The sequence below is a fragment of the Myiozetetes cayanensis genome, unplaced genomic scaffold (assembly GCF_022539395.1).
Source record: "Myiozetetes cayanensis isolate MyiCay16 unplaced genomic scaffold, myiCay2020 scf29, whole genome shotgun sequence".
NCBI lineage: Eukaryota > Metazoa > Chordata > Aves > Passeriformes > Tyrannidae > Myiozetetes > Myiozetetes cayanensis.
The window spans coordinates 3491328-3500826 of NW_026087510.1; the positions used below are offsets into that span (position 1 = coordinate 3491328).

A 9499-nucleotide genomic window follows, 5' to 3' on the forward strand; every position below is an offset into this window, starting at 1 on the left:
ACTGCCTCACCTCAGGCTCTCCCAGAGTTTCCTCAGCTCTAGGCTGGGCTCCAGATTGTTACCACCTCGTGGTGCCAGGATTGAGATACAACTCCCTACAGAAATGGGATGAGCCAGTTGTTGAAATGCCACCTCACACCCAACCCTGACACTGGGAAGGGAGAACCTCTTTTGATGGTCCCACCCACCTTATCATGCAGGTGAGAGGGACTGGAGGCTGTGGAGGCTATGGAGAAAAAAAGAAGTCAAAGTCTGTTCACTTTGTCAAACTAAGACCATTCCCCTTCTTCCCACAGTACCCAGAAAAATGCTCATACCCAAAAATCAAACCAACGAACTGTGCTAACTCTCCACTCAACCAAACCCCTCAACCTATTTATGGTGCTCCTTTTAAGCACCATAGTCCATCCCACACTTTGGAACAGATCCTTGCTCCTACTGGGGTTGACATGTGCAATACTGGGCAAAAAGATCCTCCAGCAAGCAGGACTAGCACCTGCTACTCTGGTTGCTGTTCACCAAGGGCCAAAGAAGTCAACAGGTTTTCCTCTTCACTTTGAAACCAAGACAGGGAGACACTTTATTCCCTGGCAGCAGTCAAGGCTCTGTAAATGCACTGAGGGCATTTATCCCCAGGGATGTGTGGGTGCAACAAGCCCTCAGGGTGCTTCACAGATATTGCACAATATATTTAGGAGCAGGCCAGAGCAAAGGAGGTCTCCGTGGTGCTGCATCAGCAGGTGGTGCTCTCCCCTTCAGTTAAGCCCTAGCCTGGCATTTTTTCCGCTGGGATTTCCTCCAGCAAAGGCACCTCAGCCTAAGGCGAGCCCCCTGTTCTCTGCACTGCTGAGAGACAGAGCCTGCACCGGTTCAGAGCCACACTTTGCACAGAGTTCCCCACGGACAGTGGTGCTCCTAAACATCCAGGGAGAAACTCTTCATGGGCTAAAGACCCGTGGTCAGTGAGCCAAACCCAGGGGAACATCTAAAAGGAAATGGTTTAACACATTGCTGGGAGCTGGCAGGAGTGATTCAATAACCCCCAGACTCCTTTGTCCAGCTGCAGCCTTTCCCTGATCGTTATCCTGGCTGGGATCCAAGGCAGAGATTGTTCAGAGACCAGCACAACCCAGACGGTGCTAAATCACATGCATCCAAACTGTTCTCCAAGGGATTTTAATTTATTGGGAAGCACCCTCTTAGCAAACAAACATACTCAGGGATCCAGCTCCCTCCACAGTGCTTTGTAATTAAGCTCTGTGTCCAAACCCTCTGCACACCCATCATACAGGTCAGGAACTCTTGTCTCTGCTCTGGGTGCCACAGCTTGACACCAGAGGAGAGGAGAGGAAGCAAACACAGGCACACACTGCTGGAATTACTGCTGGGTCTCTGGGTGCAGTGAGACAACCCCAAATGGGGATTTCCACACCACAAAAAGTCACAGGCCTGTTGTTTTTAGGGGCCAGGAAACTGAACAGCCAGTCCAAGCCTGCATCTCTCTCTGCCTTAATGTTTTAGCTGTGCTGTTGATAAGTGCTCTGCCCCATTTCCTGCCCTGTTGTCCCCACATTTTCCACCACTTGCTTCTCCAGGCAGCTTTGGCTCTTTCTGAGAGAGAACCCTCTTCAAGAGCAGCTTGTGACACTCTGGGATTGCAACACAATGAACTGATAAAGCGAGACATAGAAGCGCATAAATAATCATAATATCTCACGTCCCAAGATCACACAAGCAATTTAGATTCTTTTTTCGTGTCCCGTTTATAAATATTCATTTCAGAGATGTTTTAAACCAACAGAGCCTGATGCAGACTTGCTCCAAAAGCCCCAGCAGCCTGGCATTCCCATGCAGTGTGCAGGCAAATTACACCTCTTTGAAGCCTCACCTCACCCTGTCGGGCTGAGCAAAGCCCTGCTGCCTCTTGCCTGCAAATATCCACAGATCATGACAAAAAAAAAAAAACCAACCAGCAGCAAATATCTCAGCAACTCCTGCCACTCCTGTGGAAGTCATGTCCCTGCCACGTCCCCATTCCCTGCTATTAACCTCCATCTCCAAACTGTTACGTGACAGCTTGGGAATCACTTCACCTCGTCTGGGTTTACCCAGTTGCTACTCAACAGAACCACTTGGACCTAGAAAAAAACTGTTGTGTTCGTGCCTGGAAAAGGAAAATTAGCATGCAAACAGCAATAAATCCTCTGATGTGCACATTTATGTTTTTATCATGTAGTTAATCAGGAAAGAGTATGTTCAGTTTAGATACAGCTCCACACTTTGCCTCTATAATCCGAATCCCAGAAGGGCCTTATAAAACCATAATCTGCAATGCAAAGTTGCAAAGCATATGGGAGTGTCTATAGATTTTCCAAATCACCTGTGCCCTAATTTAATATGAATAACAATTAGTTTACTCTTATCAGTTAATTGTGCCCCTTGTGGATTCAGCAACACTGCGTCTCGTCACCGAACGCCTTTGTCTGAGCAAACTTTAATTACACCTCCTCTCGCCCAGCCCCGCTTGCAGCTTTGGCAACAAAGGCGAAATTGCTGCTAAACAAAAAAAAAAAACCCATCACCAGCGACAACACAAAGGGAGCCGGCGCTGCTTTCTGAGAGAATCAGAGGAGTAAACAAAGCAGCCCGGGGTTAATAGCGGGGAGTGTAACTCAGTCCCTCCAGCGCAGCCAGAGCCGCCGGTATCGTCACAGCATCCCCGATGAGCAGCACCAGGCGCTTCTCCAGCCCAGACAGCACCGACAGCCCCTCCATCCCTATCTCCATTCCGAGGTGTGCCTCCCAGCCCCGGGCAGCAGGAGGAGAAGATTGGAGAGAGCTTTCATTCACCTCCGGAGCTGTGATTAGCTGAGGATTGAGAGCCAAGGCACCAGGGTCCCACTTCCAGCTCTGCCGCTGACTCCGAATGTGAGAGGCACTTGAAGCCGAGCTGCTCCCTCACCCATTTCAGCAGCACCAGTGCTGTCGTTGATGAAGGGGGTGGGCTGTGCACACACACTCACCCAATGCTTAGGGACCACTCCTGCACTGAAATCACTCTTACTGCACCCACAAGTGCTGCAACATTTACCTTTGGCACGGGATTCGCGTTTTCTTTTCGAGGCGCAAAGTCCCCCTGTGAATCATACAAAGGAGCAGATTGAGGATGACTGTTCCTACTTCCATTTCAAACACTGCAGGGTTTTGCACACACACAGGCCTTCAATCTCAGTTACACCATCACCTTGGCAGCAAAACGTTGCCTTTGCATAGCAGAGGATGCAGCTACAACCCCTTTGGCAGAGCCGAAGGAACGAGCCTGCAGCGTGGCAGATAAAGCCTCTGGTGGGAGGAATCTCTTCAGCCCGGGGATGGAGAGGCATCACAGTGGCAGAACGATGTGTTGAAGCCACAAAGGATGTGCATCTTCCCACTTAGGATGCTGGAAGTTCCAGGACCCTGCTGCTGCTCTCGCTCTCCAAAGGACTGGTACCACCTCTGTGATTTCGCTCCCTTCCCCTCCACAGCACGAGGAATTCCAGCAACTTCTTGCCTTCAGAGCAGGTGTAAGGGAAGGTTTCTTCATAATCTGTGCTGATCCTGCTCCTGCACCACCCTGAACACATCTGAGAAGGACACTCACCCTGCTCAAGTGAGGGAATCCATCACCTGCCACATCAAATATGCTCATCACCTTTCTACAGCATGACCTCTGCTCCTCTCTGAAATGGGATATCTCCACCCTTACAAAGGAATAAGCTGCTGTGAATACTTAATTGCTTTTATTACTCTCCTGTAATTGTTATCATGACCTTTCCATGGACTATTTTCATGTGCCTCTCACCGGGTCATTATTTCTGAGCCATAGGCTCCAGTGGAACAGAAACATTAATCTGCTACAGACAGCAGATACAAAGCTCATGGTGTTTGATCTCTCCTGGTAAAAAAAGGATGCCACTGGACCAGGTTGAGCTCTGGCATTCTGGCCATGCCACGAAAGATTTCTGACTTTTCCCAATTTTCTCCCACCTCCCTTGTTGATCACCTCATTAGCTTAGCCAGCAGCACAGTAAAAGCAACTACAATTACAAATTTTAAATATGGCCAAGAATAACTGGCACAGTGTGAGTGGGGAGTCCAAGCTGCAGTGGCCAGGATAATTCTGCAGGCAGCATCAGCTACTTCCACAGCAGAATGAGTCACTCCCCAAACTAATTCCCAGCTAAAGAGAAAAATCAGGCTTTGATTCTCCGTGGAGGTCCAAGTAACACCACCTTTGCAGCTCTCATTTCTGCTCCAGGCCATCCCACACTGCCAAACACATGGAGCACCAGGCAGGACGAGCTGGCAGGAGAGAAGAGGCTCTGCCTTTTGACCATCTAATTCTTCTCAGAACAAAGCCATGGCTCAAGCAGGGCTGCTTTGGCTGAAGAAGCTGGAAACACAAACCAAGCAAAAGCTTATCCTGCAGACCTGGCAGCTTATGCAGGTCTGACAGCCTCACCCTGCAAATAAATTGTTTCTGGTGGAAGCAGAGGAGTCATCTCATCCATCTCAGGTACTGCAAATCCATGGCAGGCCTTTCTGAGACTGCACTATATTAAGAACGCTGTTTAAATGGCTACCAGCTTGCCAAACAGCCTTTCCATACACAGAAATGCAACATTTGTTAAGTTTTCATGGATATCCCATCCCTGGAAGTGTCCCAGGCCAGGCTGGATGGGACTTTGAGCAGCCTGGTCTGGTGGAAGGTGCCCCTGCCCACAGCAGGGGGTGGAATGGGATGATCTTTAAGGTGCCTTCCAACCCAAACCATTCTGTGATTTTCTAATTATTGACACTCCTTTCCTCTTTCCTTTCCTGCCTCCAGTAGAGAGACAAATCTCCTAACGCAGAGCAGCCAAAAGTGAGCTCATGTCCTGCTCCATCCTTGAACAGACCACGCTCCAGGAGAGGGCCTGCCCAAGTCCTTGCAGGAATGAAACATCCCAAAGCCTGACTGCAACCCCAAGGACTGCAGGAACACTCCCAGTGATGTTATTCACCACATACACTGATGACATACACGCAGGCAGGAAAAGGCTCAGCATTTGGACTCGAGCACAGACACACCAACGTGCTCTCTTCCTGCAGGAATACAGATCTGAGAGTTGCTCTTCTCTTGGGCTGCTCCAGCACTTTGAGAGTTTCTGTCCGAGGTGCCCCTGTTTAATGCTGTGAGTTCGATGCTGACCCAGTTTCTCCTCCCCTCTCTGCTCCAAGAAATGCAGCTGTTCAATGCCAGCACAAGACAGGAGGGAATCAAACCAGCAGGGCTGGGGGGTTGGTTGGTCACGACTCTTCCCTCCAGGCCAAGCTGCAGCACTGAGACACCACGCTGTGGTTTTGCTGCTTGAGACAGTTCAGCAGCTCATGTCTGCTCAGGTAGATTAAATATTGCCCTGATCAGTTCTGATGCATGAGAGCATCCACCAGCAGCATCTGAGAAACAAACAGACAGGACAGGAATAACACTTCTCCCTTGCGATGGAAGGAGCAAGTGTGTGTTCCACTGGGAAAAGATTATTGTTTCTCATCTGTATGATGCACAGCACCATTCCCACGAGTGAAACTACTTCCATAAACACATCTGGATTAACTAAAAGGGCAATTCTGTCCACAGCCACTCCAGGGAATGCTGCTCCTCAGTCCCTATCCAGGACCAAGCTCTGCATCCGCCCACAAAGGTGCACACTCACAGTGCACTTGGTGCCCTGGCTGTTCACAGCCAAACCTTCCCTCACCCCGTGGTGGGATTCCTGATGGATTCCCGCAGGCACCAGCTGATGGAGGGAGCAGCCAGGGCCCGTCAGGAAGCATCAGGCTCAGGGGCTGTCTGGTGTGCTCAGCTCCATCCTCTGCCGCCTCCCTGCTCCCAACAAACACTCCCAACTCTCCCTTTCAGGGCTTGTCTGCCCCTGGGCCACACTCACAGGTTTCACATTCTAAATGCTCTGATTATTATTTTATAGGCAGCTGGCTGGATGCAAAGCTTGGTGAAGTGGGCCTGCCTTTCAGAGGAGCTGCTCAGTGGAAAGGCACCAAAACAAACCCGTGAGGGGAGGAAGAATCCAAAAGCCTGGGACAGAGGATGCTCTTTCTCCGATCTCCTTTCCTTCTGGTCCCTCACCCTGGGGGTCAGACAGCATCTTCTGGTTTGGAGCATGGGTAAAGGAAAGTCTGGGTTTTGGAGACACCAAGTCCATCCTTAGAGCAAGACATCTCATATATGAATAATGGAGCAGCTCCACATTTAAGTTTGCACAGACATTTGCACTTAAAGCAGACTAAAATCCCTCTGCTTCACCCTTCCCTGATTGAATCCAGCATCCAAACTCGGTGCAGTGCTCCAAGGGCAGTGAAACATCCCATGCAAATGAAGTAAAATATTAACTTAGATTTGCAGATGACTTTTTTTTTTTTTAAATGCCTGTGAAACACTACTCCCTACATCTCTCAGCTCAAACCCCAGTCACACACGTTATCTCAGCACCTGAAATAGCAGAAGTCAGCACAAAAGTTTATTGCCTTGATTCGGAGATAAAACCCAGCTCACTAAAAGCCTGAGTGCACAGCTCATCATCTGCTCCTGGAAAAGGCAGGACCAAGCTCTTATTGCCAGGATTTGCCCCCGGGCAGTCTCCTCAGGCACCCTGGAGCCCAGCTGTGGGTCTCTCCTCCCCTCTGTGGCATGCAGGGCAGCTCTGTCTGCAGGCTGTGCCCCGTGTCAGGGCTGTCAGTGGCTCCCAGCACTGACAGGCAGCCACTCTGCTCGCCACAGTTGGGTGAACAGCCCCTTCCAGCACAGTTCGTTACTCACATGCTCCGCCTGCTAATTGCCTCCTGAAATGGGGAAGAAACAGATGACGAGCAGAATGCGGCTCCTGACAAATTTCCCCGGCGCTGTAAATACGGCTCACCTTGCTGTAAACAAGGAAATGCTAAAAAAAGGAGAGGGGGAGAACAGGGAGGACGCACTGTCTAGCAAAAAATAACAAAAAGAAAAATAAAAAATATTCTCAAGCTTCTCCTCTGCAAGAGAGCCTGCACGGGGGTGAGAACCCCAATCTGTTCGGTGTTCCACTCTAAAGACACCTGAGAGCCCCTGGGGAGCACGTGTTAACACCAGCACAGCTACTGACCATTCCAGCAGAGCTGATCAGTGCCCAGCAACCTCTTGGTCCTGCTGAAGATAGCCTGAATCAAGCTCCCCCAGGCAGGCTCTCTGCCTTCAGAACTAAATCCACCACGAGTAGGAGAGAGGAAAGGTCTGAAAACAAAGAACTTCATTTCACCCAGGCCCTGAGCATCTCTGTATCAGTTATGGGAGGAGGGCAGAGGCTTCTGCACCTCACAGAACCAAGGATCTGCTGGCTCTTTGCAGGTATTATGACTCTGCTATTTTAAGGGAAATGTAGTTTGCTCTTAAAAATAATGAGATTTAAGATTAATAAGCTGGGGGCTCCAAGCTTTCTGAGTCGTGAATCTGGAGGCTACACTTTTAGCCCGCTTCCAGATTTCTTCTCCATAGCCACAAGGCCTAGAAGCTTATTTAAAAACAAAACTTCAAGGTTCCTACACTTCCAGGAACAGGGAAACATCAAATGCCATTAGATTCACAGTCACATGGCACAAATTGACAACACTGCTATGAAAACCACCCAGTGTTGCTGACTAAACTGCTGTGCAGCGATAGGGTTCAACAGTGTGAGTCACTCCACCCCAGAGAAAACTGCATTTCAAAAAAATACAGCATTTCTGGCTGTATTTGCAATAGAAACCCAGCTCTCAGAAGGTGCTGGAAGCACTAAGATTATGTAGGGGAACAATGGGAAACTCAAGAGGGACAGATAAATCAGTGGGTTCTACAGAAAGCACACAACTCCTCAAAGAAAAACTTAAGTAGGAGAAAACTCCCACGTGTGGGAAATGAACCCTGTCACTGTTTGGGGCACGAGGACATCAGCTCTGATAGAAGATATCAAATGAAGTCAAGCAGATTAGGGGAAATGACCATGGAAATTTGAATTCACGGGATCCTTTTTCTGCAGACAGATGGTCATTTCAGCTTTCTATTCTCTAATCCCTTGTTCTGCAAAGCAAACATCCTAAATCCCAGATAATGTAGGTTTTACCATCTCATACATTTCCCACAGCATTAAGGCTGGCCCCAGTGATAGGATACATATGCTTAAACATCTGCATGCCCGAGGAATTTACAGCCACAAGGATTTCCTACCTGGATTCAGCACAGAGGCCATCCCTGCATCCTGGTTTCCAGCCCCAGCAGCCAGCACAGGCCCTTGCTAAAGCAGTCACTTTTTCCAGCAGGCATCATGTGGATTAAAGGGAGCCTTTTCCTGGGAATGACCTCCCTCTAGAAACTGCCCAGAGCCAAAAATCAGACCTGAAACTCTGCTGGGAAGAAATCAGATGGTCTGGCTGTCAAACTTTGGCTCCCAGACACAGGCAAAAAGAGCTGTTTTCTGAAAGAAGAGGGAGAAGAGCAGGAGACTGAAGAAGGCTTAGAAATTCATTACCAGTTTCCCTGTTTGTCAGCTCAAATGATTCACTGAAGCAGCATCTCACAGCCCAGGGAGGGCGTTCACAATTAAACAGATATTGAACTGAATGCCATGAAATATGCATATTGTTTGCTTTCTAAAGAGCTGTTTAGATCAGACCATGAAAAGACCAGAAATTGGGAATTAGATCAACAATCACTCTCCAAGTACCCTCTGATGAGCCCTGGGTGGATGTGGAACACAGGGATAGTCTGGAGGAGCTCTAAAAGAGGCAGGAGAACCGGAGGCACTCTCTGCTGGTGTAAATCAGCATGGTGAGAAGCAGGTCCAAGGCTCTCTGAACCAGCTGAAGATCCAGTTTTCCTCCAAAAACGTATTACTGCAGCAGAGAAATCACACCTACACTGTTCAGAACGCTGGCATCAGCCAAGTCCCAAATGGGGTGTCTCAAAAGATGCACAGTGGCAATTTTTACGAGCTCCAGAGGCAGAGCAAGACTTTGGGGAGCCCAGGAGCTGTGGGAAAACCCCCAGGCTGGGGAATAAGGCCACCCCAGTGGTAGAACATGATACCCCTTGCAGAGGCAGTGCCACCCAGAGCCCACCACCAGATTACCTTGCCCTGCTGTAGCAGGGAAGATTGAGGCTGAGGAGATGGAGAGCTGTTCTCCCAAATAATTTTGGACAGGGGAGTGGCTTTCCATCCCTAATTAGGAGGAGTCACCCTCCTCACAGGCTCAGCACGTCATACCTGCAGCCTTGCACAGGGTTTGGAGCAGGAAACCTCTGGCACAGACTTGGGCACATCCCTGACCCGGGCACATCCCTGACCCGGGCACATCCTCCCCGAGGTTCAAGTGGAACACGTGGCATTCCCAGGACTGCAGTTCCTGACAGGCTGTCTCCCACTCCATGTCTAATAGCTCATTGTTTGTA

At 49.4% G+C, this 9499-nt stretch overlaps 1 protein-coding gene across 3 annotated transcripts in view; it reads right to left on the reverse strand.

Moving 5' to 3' along the window:
- B3GAT1 (beta-1,3-glucuronyltransferase 1) overlaps nt 1-8558 on the reverse strand; it is a 44979-nt gene extending 36421 nt beyond the window's left edge. Inside the window, exon 1 of one of the 3 annotated variants that reach the window (XM_050323116.1) lies at nt 8279-8558. The gene's annotated coding sequence lies outside the window, so the exon portion shown is untranslated. Of the gene's footprint in view, nt 1-2850; nt 2955-8278 lie in introns of those variants that run through there. The other 2 variants (XM_050323123.1, XM_050323117.1) reach the window with 2 other exon arrangements.
- Between the last annotated feature and the right edge of the window lie 941 nt (nt 8559-9499).